Source organism: Hemicordylus capensis, chromosome 1 (genome assembly GCF_027244095.1).
Source record: "Hemicordylus capensis ecotype Gifberg chromosome 1, rHemCap1.1.pri, whole genome shotgun sequence".
Taxonomy (NCBI): Eukaryota; Metazoa; Chordata; class Lepidosauria; order Squamata; family Cordylidae; genus Hemicordylus; species Hemicordylus capensis.
Genome location: NC_069657.1, coordinates 273,493,874 through 273,515,888, shown reverse-complemented (window position 1 = coordinate 273,515,888; position 22,015 = coordinate 273,493,874). Strand labels below are relative to the sequence as shown.

The window sequence follows — 22,015 nt, the reverse complement described above, 5'->3', positions numbered from 1 at the left end:
ACCCAGAGGCACATTGTATTGCCTGCAGCAATGAGAAGAACCACACTACCCTCCTTTTTCTTGCAATGAGGAGGTAATGCAGTGTTGAGACTCACTCATTTGCTCTCCCTGTAGAACATCTGCACCATAAAGAATGGGAAACTGCGGACTCACTATGACACTGTCGGAAAGCCAAACTTCTAGGACCCAGGCAGACGAGTGACTCACTGGGAATTTGACATAGGTGGGATCACCATGATCTCCAAAGAAAGAGGGCAGCAGATAATCAGCACTCCATGTGTAGGGCTGTCATATGGGAAAGAGGACAGGTCTCCTGTACTTCTGATAGATACACAGAAGAGGGAGGTTCAGCAGGTGCAACTTGTCATGCAGGAGGAATCCCTGAGTAAAAATGCACCTTTTTAAATATGACGATTCTCTTATTTATCAGGGGGAGAGCAACTGACTTTATCCACCCCCAGCACAGCATCCCTCCAGTGACTTATGTTTCTTTTTAGATTATGAACCCTTTGGGGACAGGGATCCTTCCGTCTTTCCTTCCTTCTCTGTGTAAACCACTTTGAAAACTTTTGTTGAAAAGTGGTATATAAATATTTGTTGTTGTAGCTGTAGTAGTAGTAAGAAAAGCTGCATCCATTGAAATTCCCTCTTCTGTGCATCTGTTAAAAAGTACAGGAGACTTGTACTATTTCCCACAAGATGTTCCTAACCATGTGCCATAATCTTTAGCCCAGCCAGATGATTGCCAGATGTTTATAGTTCCACAGGTTTTCTATTACAGTAAGCAAAGGTACAAATTTTTCTGATTGTTTTTTAAAATTACATTTTTAATTCACAGTTCACATTAAAAAAAAATTCCAACCAAATGTCTGTGTTCAACAAATTTTGAAGGCTCCCCGTGAAGTGCAAATGTCCAAAATAACATAACATTGAACATAAATTAAAACTGTTTCTTCATGGCTATTAGAAAAAGAATTGGATTTATCACTGGTAAAGGTAAACAGAATGCAAATCAAAAGTAATTATTTAAAGATAGCACAAAGTTAAAGAGTCTAGTTCTGCAGTGATTTTTTAAAATAAAAACTACATCAAGAAGAGGCAAAAATTAAAAACTGATTCTCTGTTTAAATTTATTTTATTAAAACTCTGAATTAAATTGTCAAAAAGAAGAAGAAGATCCATTGCTTATCCATACTCCCCTCTTTGTCCCTGCTACTAACACATTGCTCCAGGTTATTAAAATCTTTCCAAAGTGCATCTAGTCTTTCAAGAACCTCTCTGTCTGCGGGGGGGGGGGGGGGGCGCAACTATTTAAAGCAGATGCTTTAGGTGAAGGCATCTACTGCCCATCCATTAGCCAGACCTAGCTGGTCATTTGGGGCACCAATCATTGGGGGGGCATGGGGGGCATGAGGGGGGGCAGGCAAACTGAGTAAACCCCACAAATAACTGCTGTGCATGCCCATTGGCCAGGTGAATGGAGGGGGGTGGGTGGGCGCCATGTGGACCTGGGCAGCAGCATGAGATGCCAGCAGTAGGATTTATGGATTTTAAAAGCAACAATCTCCTTCCTCACAACCGCCTGCCTCAGCCAATGCCAGCTGCCAAGTATTATTATTATTAATTCGATTTCTATACCGCCCTTCCAAAAATGGCTCAGGGCGGTTTACAAAGAGAAATAAAACAAATAAGATGGCTCCCTGTCCCCAAAGGGCTCACATTCCAAAAAGAAACATAAGATAGACACCAGCAGCAGTCACTGGAAGTACTGTGCTGGGGGTGGATAGGGCCAGTTACTCTCCCCCTGCTAAATAAAGAGAATCACCATGGTAAAAGGTGCCTCTTTGCCCAGTTAGTAGGGGTTTGACTTTGACACCTACCCACATCCAGTTAAAATTATCCTCTTGTACATTAGAGAATAGAATTCTAACTGAATGGGAGGGGGCAAAGCCAGACTTCACCTAAGGGCTCGGCCTTGCTTAGTTGCCATAGTTGCTGCACACACCACATACATTATTCAAATGGAGCATGTTCTTTGGAGTTTCTGGGATTTCAAGCACAACTGCTTGTGCGGCAGTTGACACTCTGCTAAGTCTGTGCACTGCCATGGGGACAACATCTAGGGTGGTCTCCATTTGTCGTGCTGATGACAGTGGTTCTTGGTCAGTTGTGTCCCTGCAGGAGGCAGAAGGCTGGGGCCAAGGCTGAGACCCCTCACCAGGTTCTTTGATCTTAGAAATGGGGGGGGGGGTGTTCCGACAAATTCAGAGTCTCATTTCTTTCAGATAAATAGTGATGCTGAAAGGCATCGTCTCAGACTGTGCAGGAGATGGCAATGGTAAACCCCTCCTGCATTCTACCAAAGAAGAATCAGAGGGCTCTGTGGTCGACAGGGTGCGTTCCAGATTAGACCCTGCAAATGGGGTCACATCGGAACTCGGAAGTGTGCTTTAACATTTCCTGTGTTGTGACACCACAGTCCCTACGCAGACAGCAGAGTGCCGTTCACATTGCCAATGCCTTGCTGCGATATAGAGCGAGGATGTTGTATATCCGTCATAAGGAAGTGGCTGTTTTTTCGGGTTGTTAGTTGCTGTGAGACTGCTCCCCCTGCTTTTTATGTTTTGAATGCGGCTTGCCTGAATGGAGGCATTTTGCTGCTGTAGAGCAGCTAGTCTGGAAAACGCCCAGGAGTCGACACCAACTCGATGGCACACTTTACCTTTAACCTCTATTTAACCTGTATTTTTTTGGGGGGGGCATCTTAAATTCAGAGTCATCTTTGGGTAGGGGGAAAATCAGGATAGCACGTACCTTTCCTCCAGATGTTCCAACTCCAATCCGAGCTGCGTGGTTCACGCACCCACATGACCAGCGCTGCTGTGAGCCACGCAGCATTTGGGAGGCTGGGAAAATGCATTCAGGCATCCAGATATCCCACAATGCACCGTGCAAGGAGCACAGTGCATTGAGAGATTCCCCTGTGAGTTGGACACTAGGTACCCAGATCTGTGTCTGCTGAGGCTGTGTGCAGACCGAGCACACACACGACCAATATACATAACCACGTACCTGGGTAAAAGGGGACACTCGCGTCTTTTTGCCCAGGTAAAAGGTCAGGTTAAATTTCTGGGCTACCTGTGGAGGCCGTGCCAGGATCAGCCTCAATCCTGATGCTTCTTATGAAGAGCCCTACCTGGATAGGGCTGCTTGTCTGAACAGTCTCAAAGTATAGAGTCAGCAATGTAAAATGCTCCTCTTTTCAATCTCACATTTTTCAAACTGAGGATTAGTGCTGTAGTATAATGATCCTCATACGGCTGCCATTGAAGTCAGCATTTCCATTATTATTTCCTATTTTTAGGATTTTATAGTGGCTATAAAAATGAAATTCAGGTTCAATTTTGCATCCTAAGGCTCTTCCCAGGAGTCAGTGAGCTTCTTTTCTTTCTTTTCTTTCTTTGTTTTTTTCAAGAGGAAACCATCTATCTGTTTTTATGTTACAAGAATGCAACAAAAGGAAGTCAGTGCTGAGCTTTGGAGAACACTGCGGTATATTTTATAGCCCTCCACTTTATGGAATCGGCCCGATCTATTAAAAAGAGAAGACATCAAAGAATATAATTAGTAACAGAACAGACAAAGAATTATCGGGCTGTACAGAATCTAAAGTGCATGCACGTGTGCACATGCCCACACGCGCACACACATGCCCACACCCAATCAATGCAAGTCCTATAAATGTTACTTTAAAAACCATTCTATAAAAAGCCTTCTTTGCTAAAAATGCATCATTTACTAGTAAGTCATTTAGAGTGTGAACTGGATACCTTGGAGTATTTGAGATCAAAATGACCATTTAATCGAACTGCTGTGCATAAGCGTGAATATGCATGAGTGGTTTTATATGGCTGCAGATGTTTTGCCTGCAGATTTGGGGCTCTCTTCCCCAGCCCCTTTTAGTATAGCCTGTGCAGCAGTCAAATAATCGGAGGATTTAGATGTCCCTAAACAGCCATTTATTTGATGGATTGTAATGACTCAGTGGTTCCTTTGGAGCTATTACAGTTGATCAGGTCAAATACCAGCTTCTCAAAATGCCTGTAAATACAAGGGCCACAATCCAATGCACAGCTATGCCTTTCTCATTCCTATTCCATTCAATGCATGCACAATATTTACCTGCTTAAACCTGTTCGATTTCCATAGCACATAAGCATGCCTACATTTCTGGGTCTGCATTGATATACTCCATTCCAAGAAAAGAGAAGCCTGCACAGAAGTAGGTTTCCAGGTGTGTAGCTGATGTTGATGACAACGATGATTGTATTAAATGAATTTGCAACCTTTCTAAAGGAAATCTGTATCAAGAGGACTTGATATATGGTTATCAAGATGACAATGATTTGTTTATCATTTTTATATACTGCATGATCTCTAAAATCAATATGTTCCACATCAGTATGCTGCACTCAAGGCAGCATATTGATGTGGATGCATATTTGGATGTCTATCTGCACCTGGATGCTCATCTGACCCTACAAGTATTAAATGGATTTGATGCATCTTTGATATTCTCCACCCCCATGACACTAGTTTTTGAATAGAGTAGAGTTGACAAAGACTATGTGAGGATGGATAGAACAGTTGGAAGTTCCCACTGGTGCTTATTTCTGAGTAAGCACTGGATTGTCAGCATTTATACAGTGCAATATAGTTACACAGTGTAACGTGCACTGCAAACAGCTCCATCCGGTAAGGAGGCTGCAGTCTTCTCCTTCAGATACAGTCCTAGGAATGGCCATTTATTCCTTTCAAATGTCAAAATTGGATTTCCACAATGTGCCTTAATGGAAGGCAGAACCTTGATGACTGTTCCTCTGGAAGTTTTGATTGGTGTAGAGAACAGGACAACTGAGCTCCTAAGTAGGGGTGTGCATGGAACTGGCTAGTCTGGTTCATTTTGAGTCTGAACTGGACCAGGCCAGTTTGTCCAGGGGGGTAGTTCATGAGCTTTTTTTTTTTTTTTTAAATTAAACTTACCCTCTCTGGGGGAGTTGCGATATCTGGGCATGACCCAGGATACTCAGAGGCCCATTGCGCAGGTGCAGCAGTCTCCAAAACGGCTGCCGTGCTGGGGGGAAAGGCCGAAAACCGGCCAAAGAATGGCCGAATTGCCAATTTATGGACTAAGGGAGGCCAGCGGCGGGGGGGGGGACACCTCCGCTGACCCCCCTCCTGCCGGCTCAGACAACTCCCCTGTAGGGGGTAAGTTTAAAAACAAATTACATTAAAAAAAACATACACGTGAACCCATGGGTGGGGGGTGATCCAGGGTTGGACCGAACAGGGGGTGGTTTGGTTCGACCCCGAACAGTCGAAACCAATTGGTTTGACACTGAACATATTCGACATCAAACCTGTTTGCACATCCCTACTCCTAAGGCGGCTGGGTCACTGGGAACATATTTACACCTGTGTTCCAGCTGTTGTATGAAGGATATTCTAGAGTGTGATAGTATTCCATGTATAATGCAAAGTGCTGAACAGTTTGGATCCTATATACTTCAAAGACTGACACCTAGCTTATGCTCTGTTATGTTATCTAAGATCAGTCAAGCGCCCCTGTTTAAGTACACTATCTGCATAGAAAGTGTACATGGAAAGTATACATAGTGTACATAGAAAGACATCTTTCAAGTGGCTTCCCTGAGCTCTAAAATTGTACATAGAAAGATGTCTTTTAAGTGGCTTCCCTGAGCTCTAAAACTCTTTTTCATTTTTAGATCCGCCAGAGTCTAAACCTGAGCACCCACCCCAGCAGGGACTCTTCCTGGCCTCGTGGTCCACCTACCAGATTCCTCATGATGAGTTAATCTTTAGGACTCAGCTCATATAAGCAGATGTGCACACAACCTTCTCAGTTGCCTTAGTGCAAATGTCACAGATACAAACACTTAAACATTTGGGCTACATACAGGGGCGTAACAAGGCTGGAGTGGGCCCAGAGACAAAATTTTAAAATGGGCCCCTCGCTGATACACACACACACACACACACACACACACACTTCACAATATATAGTCATGTGACTTGCCTCTGGGGGCCCCCTCAAGTCATGGGGGGCCCCAGGCAGCCGCTTCCCCTTGCCTAATAGTAGTTACGCCCCTGGCTACATATAAAGCAACTAGTATGAACTAAAGCAACTGGTTTGAACTAAAAGTGCACTAAACTAAAGAAACTAGTCTGGATATGGGACAGAAACTGCCTTGGTGGCCCTGGTGGATGACCTATGTTGTGAGATAGACAGGGGGGAGTGTGATGCCAGCTTGACCCCTTGGCCATTGGCTTATGGGGTGCCACAGGGTCCTGTTCTGTCGCCTATGCTGTTTAACATCTACATGAAACCACTGGGAGAGGTCATCCATAGATGTGGGCTACGGTATCATCAGTATTTTGATGATACCCAGCTCTACCAATAAGTCAGCTAACACCAGGCAGGCCATGAATGTCCTGAACTGGTGTCTGCAGACTGCTCTGGATTGGATGGGGGATTGGATTGGATGGAAACTTTATCCAGATAAGATGGAAGTGCTCTGGGTTGGTAAAACTGATTATCGGAGTGGTGAGTTAATCTGCTCCTGGATGGAGTCACACTCCTCCTGAAAGACCAAGTTCAGAGCATGAGGGTGATTTTGGACTCGACACTGTCTTCGGAGGCGCAGGTGGTGGCAGTGTGCAGGAGTGCTTTATCAGCTACAGCTGGTAGGCCAACTGCACCCCTACCTGGAGAAGTCAGGGCTGACCTCAATTATTCATGCACTGACAACACCCAGATTGAATTATTGCAATGCACTCTACTGGCGGCTGCCCTTGAAGATGGTTTGGAAATGTCAGCTGGTCCAGAATGCTGCTGCAAGGATGCTTGTGGGTGCTAGTCAAGGATCACTGGTTGCCAATTTGCTTCCGGGCCTGATTGAAAGTGTTGGTCTTGGCCTTTAAAGCCCTACACAGCTTGGGGCCAGGGCAGAATGCATTCACCCATATGAATTCGCCAGGGCTGTTGGTTCCATCATCTTGAGTCCTGCTCGTGGCCCCACCATTGACTGAAATTCAGTTGGTGGGGACAAGAGACAGGGCTTTCTGAGGAGTAGCCCCTCAGCTATCGAATGCCTTCCCAGAAGAACTTCACCACGCTCCCTCCCTTAGGTTGTTGTTGTTGTTGTTGTTGTTTTAAAAAAAGATCTCAACACCTTTCTGTTTAGAGAGGCTTTTAAAATCTTTTAATGATAAATGGATGGACTTTGTATTTTATTTTATTTTATTTTATTTTTTATTTGTTTTTAATGGAGTTTGCTTTAATTGATTTTATTCTATGCTGTGTTTTATTGTTTAAAACTTTATATTAAGTTTGTGAGCTGGGTATAGGTAAGTAATTAAGTAAATAAATAAATAAATAAATAAGGTTGGGTATACAAGGTGCTAATACATATCATATGAAGATTATTTAATCTGTTGTGGTTTCTGATAAAGAAACATGAAGGAAACCCTGGTCTTTTAGATTCCTTGTACTGTGCAGAATCAAATTAATAAAACGAATCTCATGTCCTAGTTAACTCTCCTTTCTCTTTAGCCTCACTACTTCTTGATCAAACCATCATCTCCTTTTACCTTCACACCATTCATCTTATCAAGGCTGTGAAACAAGAACAGTGTCACTTGTCTGTTCTGATATGCTGTTGAAGCTCTTAATTTTTGAATACAGGAGTTATGTTATGTTATGTTTATTTATTTTTATTTATAGGAGGATTTCTTTCCTGCTTTTCTGCTTCTAGGAAGCACCTAAGCTTAAACACTATTTTAAAAAATAATGACAGACATACTACACCATTTTTAAAAATGGCAAATCTACTGCACAATGGTACTTCAGTCCAGTAACATTGAATGCACTCAAAAACTGCATAAATGATATTATATGGGAGTAAGTCCATTATTTCCTATGGGCTTACTCTGGTGTAATGTCTTTTTTGCATATGAGCAGCCTGTGTGCATGCAAAGTGCAAGACAGATGTACCACTGTGCAGTATGTCAGCCACTAGCACAACGGCAATAGAAACCGAGACAGCAGATAAAACAATATGAACCAACAGATAAGCATTTAGCCAAGTTGCATGCCTTAAAAAATGGTACTTAGAATGCAGCAAAAAAGACAATAAGGAGGAAGCTAAATGGATGTCCAGTTGTGGCATTCTCTGCCTACGGGGACAAGGGATTCCACAACTGGGTGCCACACTAGAGAAATTCCTGTCCCATATTCCTACCATCAGAGGAAGGTAGGAAGCACAAGAGAGTGAGTGAGACGGCTTGTTTAGCACAACCGTATGTGTTGTCCTCTCATGGTTTCCCCCTGTCTCTTTCATAAGAAAGCTCAGAGTGACTTATGTGGGGTACCCAGTGGTCTGCTATTCAGCCACTGATCAGGCCTACATCTGCTTCGCTTCAGCATCCGGTGCTTCCTGCCCATTCATTGGAAGCAGTGACACACTACTGACTTCAGTGACAGTTCTGTTTCCTTTCCTTTCTTTTTGTTTTTGTCACTGAGACTTTGCCCAGACAAACATCACAGAAAGAGCATGACGACTGGCCATTTGGTTGGCATTTATGAAGGAAATTAAGAATGACATGTGAGTGTCCCCCCCCCCGCCGAAATCTCCCACAGTTGTCAGTCACTGACTGACTTACCAAGCAAGGAACCACTGGTGTGGTGAGAGGAGCAGCACATACGTTCAGGTGGCACAGACGGCTTCCTAGGGAAGGGGAGGGCATCAAAAATGGCCCCTTCCACAGTGTGCTGGCAAAGTTGGTTGGGAAGTGCTGTTAGCCTGCTCCTCTTGCTGCACTGGTGCTTCCTTGCTTTGTATGTCAGGCTGGCACTGACTATACAGATCCATTGAAGATACTTTACATAGGGACACAGGAAGTTGCCATATACCGAGTCAGACCATTGGTCCATCTAGCTCAGTATTGTCTACACAGACTGGCAGCAGCTTCTCCAGGGTTGCAGGCAGGAGTCTCTCTCAGCCCAATCTTGGAAATGCCAGGGAGGGAACTTGGAACCTTCTGCATGCAAGCATGCAGGTGCTTTTGCCAGAACGGCCCCATCCCCTGAAGGCTATATTCTACAATGCTCAGTGCTCTTGTAGTCTCCCATTCATATGCAAACCAGGGTAGGCCCTGCTTAGTAAAGGGGACAATTTGAGCTTTCTACCACAAGACCAGTTCTCCTCCACTTTGAGGTGCTTGGTGGAGGCCCTCATCACCTCCGCCACACCTGTTTGTTGGCTGAGCACTTCACAACAATACCCAGTGGCATGAGGGAAGGAAATCACATGAGGTAGGCTCCTGTGTTTGAGGGGCCAGTTCAGAATACTGTCCGAATCTGCCTAGTGTCTCGTCACACTGAGATTTCATCCTTCCTTGTGGGTGCTATTGTTTTATCCTGTGGTATCCTGGGACAGGGTCTTCACAGTTGTTGTCCCTGGGTTGTGGAATGTGCTCCCTGTGGACATGAAAAGATTATCTTCCTTGGAGGCCTTCAGGAGAGCCTTAAAGACCCATCTTTTTAACCTGGCTTTTGATGTTATCTTGTTTTGATTTAATTTTAATCTGGTGTAAACGTTTTCTTTCTTTCTTTTTTAATGTAAGCCACTTTAGGATGGGTGGTATATAAATCAGCCTGAATCAGCATGGTGAGCATCAAGTGAAAAGGTGGGCCTGGCTGGAGGCTGCCCAGCTTGGGCTTGGGCATGCTTCTGTCCCCTTTTAAGTTTTCTTGGCAGGGAAAGAGGGAGAAACAAGAAGAGCTCCAGGGCCCTGTGATGGGAGAGGCAGCTTCACACACCTTTAAGAGGCACAGAAGACATTGCTACGTCTGGAAGCTCATTTTTCCTCTGATCTAGGACCTGCATTTTATACATCAGTAGAAATGTAGTCACTTATTATACCAAACACCCACTGCACCTATTTCGCATGTTCTTTGCATCACAGCTAAAGCAGTCACTCACTGTTCAAAGTACTGTGGGTGCACAGCTTTTTAGTGGACATATTCTATTTTCCATATTCATATTTTGACCCTAGAACCTTGCATTTGGATCCCGAACAACTTGGATGTTACTCAGGTGGAAATCCAAACACTCTCCTAGGGAGTAAATCTCTGAGAACTCAGTTGGATTTCTGGCCAACATGCATAGGGCTATGCTGTTAGTAAGATGACTTACACATGCCAAAGCTCATGAGCCTGGCATTTCCTTCCGAGCAGCTCTCTAGCAATGTTCAAATTGCTGATTAAACTTTGGAGAATGTATAAATAGATCCATTGGAGGGTTTATCAGAGGATAGCTGCCCACAGAGAAATGTCTGGGTCACCATAAAGCACATGTGGATCTGTTTCTTGCACACATGTGGATCATGGCCACCATGTAGAAATAATTCCATTTAACTCAACTGAATGTATTGCTAGGTATAAGCCCACACTTTAAGTCTACATCTTTATAGCATATAGAGCATGCACAAAACGGATAATGAATGTCATAGTAAGTCGAAAGTATAATTCCCTCCATTAACCTGTTGGAATCTGCAGACAAGCTTACTTCTGAAGAATCCATAAAGGTTTATCAACTTCTTGAACATGTATTATAACGTTGTCTTCTATCCTTGGTTGGTACGCTGCGAGTTAAAAGTTGGGTAAAACAGCATGAGTGTGCACTTTGATTTCCCATTCACCCCTTCTTGGGACCTTTCCCCCCTTCCAGTACACAGCAAATAAGATTCTAGCTTAAGTAATCATGTTATGATAGCATCTCACTGCTTTTCTACCAATCACATTTCTTATATTACATACTTCCTTATTGGTTTGTTACATGTATACTTTGCTACAGAGCTCAGAAGAGTTTACATTTGATCCCCACTCTGTCTTCCAATCAGGCAGCTTACAGGGCAAAACTTGCTTCACTTCAGTAGCAGACCGCTGACTGACTTGTTCTCATGATCAGTCTCATGTTAGTTAGCTGGGAACTGGAGGTTGTCCCCACCCTGTGTGCACTCCCGCAGAGTATGCCATGGAGACTCAGATGGTTTTTTTGGAACCTCATATTTGAAGCTAACTTCAGATCTTGATTCCAACCTTGATTCTGATCTTCAGATCTTGATTCCGAGCTTCAGATCATAATTCTCAGTTTCATTCTGGGGTTGATGCGACGCCAGTCTGAGATCCCCCAAAGATCCCCGAGTTCTCTTGGCACACTCGGCAGGAGTGCACATGTCCAGGAACCTCTGATTCCTGGCTAACTAGCATGAGATTAGTTGTGAGAACCAGCCCATGGAAATTCCATATATTCAAACCTTTAAAATTTCAGAATAGTTAAATATGTGTAGTAGTGGTGGTGTTGGGGTTTTTGGGGGGTGGTGGGGTGGGGAGTTTGCTTGCACACACTGTCATTGCTTGCGCACACTGCCACACACTGACAGAGGAGAGCTGGTCTTGTGGTAGCAAGCATGACTTGTCCCCTTAGCTAAGCAGGTTCCACCAAGGTTGCATATGAATGGGAGACTTGCTGTGTGAGCACTGTAAGATATTCCCTTAGATATTCCTTATTTAACTTAAAAGAACATAGGAACACAGGAAACTGCCATAAACTGAATCAGTCCATTGGTCTAGCTAGCTCCGTAGGGTCTACACAGACTGGCAGCAGCTTCTCCAAGGTTGCAGGCAGGAATCTCTCTCAGTCCTATCTTAGAGAAGCCAGAGAGGGAACTTGGAACCTTCTGCTCTTCCCAGAGCGGCTCCATCCCCTGAGGGGAATATCTTACAGTGCTCACACACCAAGTCTCCCATTCATGTGCAACCAGGGTGGACCCTGCTTAGCTAAGGGGACAAGTCATGCTTGCTACCACAAGACCAGCACAAGACCACAAGAAGCAAAGAGCATTTCAGAACAACCTCTGATGGCATCCTTCACACATTGTGTAAGCTTCTGGAGGTAATGATGGCATCTCCTCCTTCCCCTACAATCTGCCAAATTAGAGCCGGGTTCCTGGTCATGGGGACCACTGGGTCCTAATGATGCCAGCAGTGGATGTCAGCAACAATAGAGGCTAAGGAGGTTTCACTTCTAGGTCAGGAGTTCAAATTGATACACATCAAACAAACTTTCATCATTGGGTTCACTTAGTAACGTCACTTTATATTTCCTGTGCCTGGTTGTCTCTAAAGATAAATGATTATTTTTGAAGTTCTGATGTTATAAAAAGAAATGCATGCACATGGACATCATCATAGATGTAATGTTAAGAACTCAGCTGAAACTCACGAAAGCAAAGGAAGTTGACTCTTAATATAGCTTCTTCTGTTTGAAGTGCTGCTTTCACAAAAGGTCATCGGCCAGGAGTTGCCTCTACCTCCTGATGCCAGGTGATCAGAAATACCAAATGTGTCATGTTTACAAGAGAGTTTCAGCTCTAAGCAAGACAATACCTCTTATTAGCAGTTTAAGGCCAGGTCCTCGAAGTTATTTAAGATACATCATGTTGTGTAAAAGCTGTACAAGAAGAAAGTTTTCATGGAGTGGGATCTTAAAAAGCTCTGCATGAGGAACAATCTTGAAGAAAATGTGCCACCTGCTGGTCATAGAGTGAGGCTTGTTTCAATTGTTGCATACTGAGGTTAGACCACTTTCACTTCACTGAATTTAACCATACAGTTAGCAGTCCAGAGACCGTGTATATATCAGATCACTACTCCATTAGTTTGGCTCCACTGAGGGTGGATTTGGCTTGCTACTAGCTTTGTGCTGTCTTCACTTGAGTATTCGGATAAGGAGTAATATTTCAGCAGAATAAAATAACAGCCCTTCAAGATTTTCTTGAGCCCAATTACCTTTCACCTATATTTCATCCAAAGTCACAATCAGAGGGCTCCCGAGTTCCTCCCCCAGCAATTATTTTAAACAACAGTTCCTATATATTGAGTATTGTATGCATAGCCCGAGAATAAAAATGATGTGTTCTGACTCCAGATCTCATAATAGGAAATTTAAAAGACAGAAAGCATAGGCCCCACTCACATGGCATGTTCAATGTATGTACAATCTATGTACACGCATACAAATCTGTATGCATGTACAGTTATTCACACATTATGTACAGTGTGTGCACAGTGATCCATTTCCTATCTGTACTCTGCTTTTGAGGGGGCCTCCACTCCTGGATTTAAAAAGATCACTTTGAAAATGAACCCATGCACAGTCATTCACACAAAAACATGTACATGTGTTCAGACCCCTATGCACACACACAACCTACTGTCTGAATAGGATTAAAGAAGTGGGCTTAAGAGTCCTGCAGCAGTGTGGTAGTTTTGATTCTCTCTGAAGGCCAAGCCATAATAACCATTCCCTCCCATCCCCACGGAAAAAATAAAGAAGTACTGAAATCAACACAGTTTGGATTTTTGTGTTTTTAAGATTTTTCAAAAAAATTGTCTGACCATTGTTTCATTTTGTTTAATTCCTGGATTTTGCAGTTTTGTTTCTTTTTCAAATAACATTAATTTTGTTATAGCATTAAAAAAATACCATGTTTTTTTTTTCCTGATTTCTCCATCTTATTTATTTGTTATTTCTCGGTGTAAACTGCCCTGAGCCATTTTTGGAAGGGTGGTATAGAAATCAAATAAAAATAAAAATAAATAAATACAGACCCCTAATGCTGTTGCTTGAAACACATTCAGATCTTAAAATAAAATATGTTCGCACCAGTGCGTTATTTTTACTTTGTTTTTGTTGCTGCCCTCTTTGTCTAACTTCACTAAATGTTGCACAAAATATCCTGAATGTCTCATTAAAAAAATAGGTTGAGTAATCCAGGATACATTGATTTGGACACATGTTTTCAGTCCATCATATCCAAATTTATCGATAGGTCATTTCACATCAATTACCACGAGTAGAAATGGTTGGAATCAGTGGGCCTTACAAGTACTTAACTTTGGTTAGGAATTTAGTCAAAAGTTCTGCTATTAAGAAAATAAATGCTAAGCTCTCTCAGCTTCCCCCAGTGTTGAGAAGTTCCAGATGAAGCAGCATGGGATTGGCTGTTTTTGGATGAGCGAGCACTAAAGGCTTATGTCATATTTGTTTTATTTACAAATATTCAAGCAAAATGTGAGTGGAGGCACTCTTGGAAGGCAGATGACACCCCCGCTCCATGAGCACCTTGGGCAACCCTCCCCTCCCCACTGCTGCAATTGCAACCCATGGACAGGCGCGTAACAATGATCGGGCAAGGGGAGACAGTTGTCTGGGGGCCCCACTGCCTGGAGGGGCACCCCAGAGGCACCTCACGTGACTCCCCATTGCCCCCTGCCCAGCCCCAAGGCCCCTCAGCCACTTGCCCTCTTCGCCGTCTCTCCTGCTTGTTCTCCTGGCCGGCAATCCAGGCAGCAGACAAGCTGCCAAGAGCTCCTTTTCTCCCGCCTCTCAGCTGATCGGCGGGTGGGCGGGGCTTCCACGGAGGCCTCCGTGTAGGCCTCTGTGAAGCCTGAACTCCAGTAGGGCTCAAGCCAGCCAGGAAGGAGGAGGCAGCCAGAGAGGCCTCCACTGTTCTCTGCAGCAGAAGACCCCTTGCTGCCAGGTAGAGTGTGAACTCCTTTTTGTGGTTACCTTCCCCACCCGGATATATAGGGATCTGCTTGCCATAGGGCTTTGATATGGGGGGGAGAGACTGAGAAGTCTCTGAATATTTATTTTTAAACAGCTTGGAAAATTTACTGGCTTAAAAAAAACTATCTAAAAAGTCCTATAAGTGGCTTGTTTCATGGCAGAAAATTGCAAAAACTTCTGGAACAGTATTTTATTAATTTTATTTATTCATTCATTTATTTATAAATGCACTTATGTTCAAGTTGTTTTGCAACCCAGAAGGTCTGAGTGAGAACTGTGAAGCATTTATGGTGCTTTTATTTTATTTTTCTTGTGTGTGAACTGCTCCCCAATAACTTGCAGGGACTTCAGGGTAAATCTGGCCAACATGTGAATGCAGCACCTCCATTCCAGAGGAGAGGTGTCTTAAAGGGCTTTAAAATCCTCCTGTGAAAAACCTCCTGCAATCAAACTTGACTGAATTTGTTCAGAATTCTGAGAAAACAAACATAGGTTCACCCTGCATGGTTGAAAGTCTCCTTTGCTAATCTGCAGCGAGGGGCCCATTTTAATAATTCATCTTTCTAGTGTGTTCTAGGCATTAAAAGTAATACAAATGTATAGTACTCAATGTATATCACTATATATTGTGACGTGTGTGTGTGTATTCAGTGAAATGTATTTGCAGGCAGCATACTTATTTTGGAATATCAGACTTAAATCCTTGGGGGCCTGGGGTGTGCGGAGGCCCTGGACTTTGGGGGGGGGGCCATTTTAAAATCTTGTCTCTGGGCCCACTCCAACCTTGCTACGCCCCTGCCCATGGAGCTTCTGTCTGTCACACACACACACCCCTGTCAGCTGAAAAAGTGTCACCCGCTCTAGGTTCTCGTAGACATCTCATTCAAAAACACAGAGAGGTTCCTAATTTCACATAGAGACCATATTTTAACATTTACTTTCCAGGAATGGTTTGCTAGCACTCCCATTATTTGTTTATACTAGGATTATATAACAACAGCATTAGCCAAAGGTCATAGCAGAAAGCATAATACTTCTTTCTAATAGGTCTACTGGACTCCAGCAGTAATTTAATTTAATAATAATAATAATATTAATTAATTAATTAATTAATTAAAAATTAAATTACTCAAGTAGTAATTTACATTTTAATGTAAACTGCCCTAAGCCACCTTAGGAAGGGTGATGTATAAATTGAACAACAACAACAAAAAAACATTAAAACAGTAATAATTGTCAGTGGGCCACAATTGGCTAACAAAGCCAGTTGGCCTGGAGCTGGTCCATGGGACCAAAGTTCTTGGCTAAACTCTTCTAGTGACTTTGACAACAGTATCTTCATGAAGAAGGGGAAGGGTTACGAGTTCAAAATGTTTGTGAACTTCCTGAATGTCATCTGTTTGCAGGAGATACTTACCGAGATACTGAAATATCATCTGATTTATGGAGTATGAACTCACAGAATTTCATTAGACAAAAATTATTGTAGGCTGCCATGAAAGCATTATTTTTTAAAAAAATGTTCTGGTTTGAAGAGAGAGGCATTGGTTGTCTCTTTTAATTTGTTAAACAGTTGTAAAAAAATGTGTGTGGTTTGAACACTGGCAGCACCAGAAATTAAATAATATTGAGAGGGGCCCATGGAAGGGGGAAAGTACATTTCTGAGCAGGGGTGAACTTTGTCCCACACATCAAAAGTTACCACAGGGATAACAATGCAGCAGATAGGGGTTAAGCTACTTGTCTTAGGGGAGTGGGGTACTTGTCCCCTTCATCCTCCCCCCACTGGTGCTACCTATGGGCTTGAGAGCTGAAAGGCCACTGAAAGCTTGCTTTCGACACATCAGTAGGCCTGTTCACATGATAATCTGCATCTTGATTTAATGTGGGTTACCAACATTAGCATGATTGTGTGAACTAATGCCAAGGTGGGAATCTTCAGGCCATAAACCACCTTGGCATGGATTCACATAATCACACCAATGTTGGTAATTCACATTAAACATAGATTCAAATGACTGTGTGAACAAGCCTAGTTTCTGCTAACCTAACTCACCTAATAGATATTTAGTAAGGAGGACAAGCCTGTCTACGTTGCTCTGAGCTCCTTGAAGGATACCTGGACCCAAGGAGTCTCTGAGCTGTAAAACATGAACACACACACACACACACACACACACACACACACACACACACACATTGTGACTGTTATCTGTGCAGGTCATAACCCTGGTCTCCGTTGTGGCTTACCATGATACAAAGTAAGGTGGCTAGGAGGTAGTGGCCCCTTTAAGGACAGATTTTCTCTGTTCTTTCTAACAAAAGCTTAGCCCCCCCACCCCACTTTCTGCTTTTTAAAAGGAAGAATAGTCCAGGTTCAGAAGCAGTCTTGATGAACAACACAAGGGTCTTTCCCTTTTATGTCTAAATTGTTATTTGAATCAAAAGCAACAACCACTCTGTGCCACACACCCAGTCCAGCTCACTGAGGGAGAGAAAACTCACAGAAAATGCTGCTGGAGGTGTTGGTGCAGTTACGCTCCCTCAGCCTAATCTACTTCACAGGATTGTTTTTATTTAACATATTTTTATGTTATTTTGTTGTGAGGATAAAATGGAGACATATATCCATTTACACTGACCTGAGGTCCTTGGAAGAAGAGCACCATGAACATGTAATAAACACGTTCATTCATTCATTCATTCATTCATTCAATAGGAAACATTGCAGTCAATGGAAAAGGCTAATTTCAGGGTATGGTCTGAGGACTAGGGGTGCGCACAAAACCAGTTTGCCCAGTTTGCTTCAAGTCCAAACTGGACTTGAACCAGACCGGGCATGTTCAGTTTTGTGCACTCCCAGACACCCCCCAGTTTGGTTTGGGTTCGTAAAGCCCTGTTTGGACAGACTTTGGCCCATTCTGAGCCTCACCTCTGTGGTGGCGGCCATTGTGGAGGCCACTGCACATGCCCAATGGGCCTCTGGAGTGGCGGCAGTTAGTTATATTTCTTTCTTTTTGTAAGTTTTAATTTTTAAAATAAAAAACCAAAACCTCAAACATGACCAAGGATTGTTCGGTCCATGATTGGGCCGAACAGGAGTCAGTTTGGTTTGGGGGTTGTTTGATATCGAGCCACTGAACCAGCCCTGTTTGATGTCAAATGGGTTCAATACAGAACCCATTCACACATCCCTCCTGATACATGATACAGGCACCTTGCAGAAGCTAAGTGAGCCAAGCTCTGGTCAATGCCTAGATGGGAGACTACCTGTGAACCCCATGAGTTCTATCAAGGAAGATATATTAATATAAATGTATGTAATACATCAATAAATTGACATCATTGAGCTCATCCAGTTGTTGATTCAAAGCTGGTATATACAGCAGATAGTTACCCTATTGATTCTGGTCTATATTTCTTGGTGAGAAGTTGCTTTGCCCATGGGAGGAGCTGGAAGTAGCTCAGGAAGGCAGGAGACCTTCCTTTACAGTCCACTTCAAACTCAAGTTTTGAGCACATTTTGGGTCATGAACTTCAAGCTCCTTCATGCATTTGATCATTGACTGATGGTGCCATTGGGCTTCTTATTTTCACCATTTCATTTTATTCAGCCAAACTGTCTTGTGGTCTTATATGTCCAGCAAGCCTGTTTTCCTATAGGCTGCTTGATTCCGTGTCTAGGATGAGAGCAAGGAGAACCAGGAGCATTGGTTACCTTTCTTTTCTCTTCATTACGCAATCAAAGAACAGTGTTTGCTGAAGTGCCCCTCACCCACAAATAGAGAACATACCAGTAGAACAAAGGTTGAAAGTTCCTGCTATAATGTGTTTATTTGGCTGATGCTGTCTCCAAAGTAGATTGATGCCTAGAATACAAAACCAGGGCCCATCATAGTCAAACCTCAGAGGTAAAATGTTAAGAAAATCACTCACAAAGCCCCACACCTCTTTAGCCAGAATGACATTGCAGTTACTAGATCAACTGTTCAGACACTGAAGCTGTTCTCATGATCAGAGATTCCAGGGTAGAAGAGGGTTAATCCAGGAATCTCGGGTTGTCTGGGGCAGTGGAAGCCCTCCCAACCCGACTGTGCTGAACCTGGGTAGCCCAGATTCACTACCCAGGTTAAAAGTGAGGTAGGAGGATAACCAAACCCATCCCACCTTCTTTTTTTGTTTGATTGTACAACCACACTGTTTAAATATGCTCCTGGGCTGCTGGCAACCCTTTTAACCATAGAGCCAGATGGAAAGAGGGGCCAGGCAGAGCTGCTGTGAGGGCTGCTTCTCCGCTGCTCCTGCACTGCATTTTGATATAGTTGGAGGCCCCAGCCCCCAGTTTCAGTAATGGAGATCACCACTGTGCTGTCCATGTGGGTGTGTGAGTGGCAGAGCCAGAACACAGTCCTGCCTTCCCTCTAACATTTGGTTGTGAGATAAATTGTGGCTGGGGATGTTGGTAGTTGTAGTTCATCAACAGCTGGAGGGCCAAGTTTGCCCATCCCTGGTCTAGACACTCAGCTAAGTTGAACTGCATGAAGTTCATTGCACAAGCCCATGGAAGCTTGCAGAAAGAAACTCTCCATCAGGAAATATCTTTGGTTTAAAGAAAGGAAGAATTGTGCAGAAAGTTGGTTGGGATGTTGATGTTGAAGTTGAAGAAGAAGAAGAAGAAGAAGAAGAAGAAGAAGAAGAAGAAGTAGTAGTAAATAGCAGTAACAGGAAGCAGAACTGTGAACAGAGGTAGCTTGAAGATGGAAATTATATTTCCAAAATTCAATATCTGCCAACATTTCTAATTTTACCATTCAGATCTTGAAATGTACTATTTAGAATTCAGAATCCAAGTTCACACATTGAATGCTAAACGTCACCTCAGCATTGGAGATTGTTTTGGCAGGCATCAGATATGATATATCAGAAGCTGTATCCACTCAGCTTCTGATACTGAAAGAGCCAATACCACTGCATACTTGCATTCCCTTGCATCACACACAACAACAACAAAATATTTTCCAGGATGCAATATACTGCATATCAGCTATCAAAGAATGGCAAACACCCCATGCTCAAGCTCAAATATGAAAATCCAACATCTTAAAGATGCCAATAATGGACTGACCATGTTCAGCAAGTGTTAAAGTGTCCCTAAAATATCTGGGAATATTCAACATCGTCTTCACTGAGGAGGATTGTGAGGATGGATTTGGGGAGCACATTCACTCCAGCTCTACCAGCGAGCTTGAGAAGCAGGGGAAAGTGAGTGACAGGCAGCAAAGAACTCCAAGGGGTTTGGAACATTTCAGAATTCAAAGCAACCTCTATTCCCAGCATGTTTGTAACTCTGAGGTTTGACTGAGGGTTCATTGTGGTTGGAGGAGCAGCCACTGGCAGTGTGTGCAAGAGCACAGAGTTTTGTTCATGAGCTGGCAACCGCAGGGTTCACGCTGCCTCGTGTCTCTGGCATTCATTTAGTCATGCAGGTAAACATGCAAAGTGCTGAATTAAATTCAGCATCGGGAACACAATCCTTAGAACAGCACTGTGCTGCTTGTGAAACAATGCAATAATCGGAGACTGTGCCAGCATGTGCAGTTGTGTTTATTTAAACCACTTTAGTACCGATGAAGCATTCCCTAATAGGTTGTCACTGTACATCACAGAGGAGACCTACTTGGTGGTATGAAACCCAGCTGCTTCTAGTTCTCCATGAACAAAGCCCTGGTCGCTCCCCCCCACCATCTCTTTCCTGCCTTGTCAGACAGTGCTTGTGTTTGCATTGGAAAGGCAATCAAACAGAAGAACTTTCAAAGATGATGATGGGGCTGATAATTCTGAAGTCTCACCATTGCTGAAACGGAGACAGAGACCACAAGAATCTCTAGGCCAGTGGCTTGGGACAGGTCAGATTTCCTTTTGGGATCCTGTAGCATCCTTCAGTACTTCTCCAATGTCTGTGCTGGGCAGTGCAGCAACAATTCTAACCACAAAGTAACTTGCACCTGGATCCTCAGTGTCTGCTGAGAAGCCCACGGCCCAGAAATTTTGCACTGCGGCTTCATGTCGAATATTTCCCCTTATGCAATTCCAAGTATTTAAATTGCACAGATCAGAAAATACTGACTTGCCTTGATTACTGCTTCATAGAGCTGTCCTTCCCCCCCTTTCCGTTCTTCCATTACTGGCCCATTTCTTTTACTATAGGTATGATCCAAACAAAGCGAAACATTTTTTAAGTTCCAAGTCCCACTGATTTCACTGAGAGAGAGGGAGAGAGAGTTAAGCATATGCTTAAGCACATTCTTAGGTGTCCCTCTGAGCTGAAAAGGACTTTAGAGCTGCAATCTTAATGCACTTACTAGAAAGAAATACCCATTGAACTCAGAAGGATTTACTTCTGAATAAACATGCTTAGGATTGTGTTTCACAGTGCATAATTTTGGTTGGATTGTGCCCTATATTTTCAACAGAAATTGTCCTTTATGAAGGTTTAACCAGGAGCGTAGGGAAGCTGCTGCCGGCCCCAGTTCAGCTTGCCACTGGTGAACTGCCAGCCACGCCTGACATCAGATGCATTGGGTGTGGCTGGGGTGTGAGCCACGGCCCCTGATCACGGTGGCCCGGGTTCTTTGAACCCGTCCGCACAATGGTGGTCCTGCCTCTGGGTTTAACTGTGAAGTATTTCCTCATTTCTTTTATGCACTGATCAAGAAGTGGCTAATAACAGGGTTTTATTTTTCCTCTTCATTTATTCTTTAATGAATAAACTATGCAAGTATATTCAGTCAACAGAATAAATCACAAACCTTCTTGAAGAAATCTTCACTTGAAGTATTGGCTAGTCTGAATTGTCCCAAATACACTAATAGAAAGTAAAGGTAGCACAACACAACATGCATTGGAGCTGAGTGGCAGAATCAAGATTGCCCTGGTTTGAATCTTGCCTCTGCCACACACTCACAGGATGTCCTTAGGCAAGCCACTCCCTCTCAGCCTCTGCTGCAATAGTGGGAAAATAATATTTATTCACTGCAGGGCTGTTATAAGAATTAGAGCAAGATAATTCATATGAAACACTTTGAACAATCAAAAGAGTTCAAAAAGTTTGAACAACTCATCAGTTGTGAAAGATGCATGTGTGTGTAAATACGTGTTAAGATATGTGTATCATTCACACATCTTAGCACATATTTACACACACACATGCATCTTTCACAACTGATGAGTTGTTCAAACTTACCTGCTTTATAGAACCCAAAGCAGCTAAGAAGTGTAGCATGGCTGAACAAGCACCG

At 43.3% G+C, this 22,015-nt stretch overlaps 1 long non-coding RNA gene across 1 annotated transcript in view; it reads left to right on the top strand.

Annotated features, from left to right (window-relative positions):
• The first annotated feature begins 14,583 nt into the window (after positions 1-14,583).
• Positions 14,584-22,015, top strand: part of LOC128340453 (uncharacterized) — a 28,343-nt gene continuing 20,911 nt past the window's right edge. The window contains exon 1 of the long non-coding RNA XR_008313727.1: positions 14,584-14,688. This is a non-coding gene — a long non-coding RNA (uncharacterized LOC128340453). The remainder of the gene's footprint in view (positions 14,689-22,015) is intronic.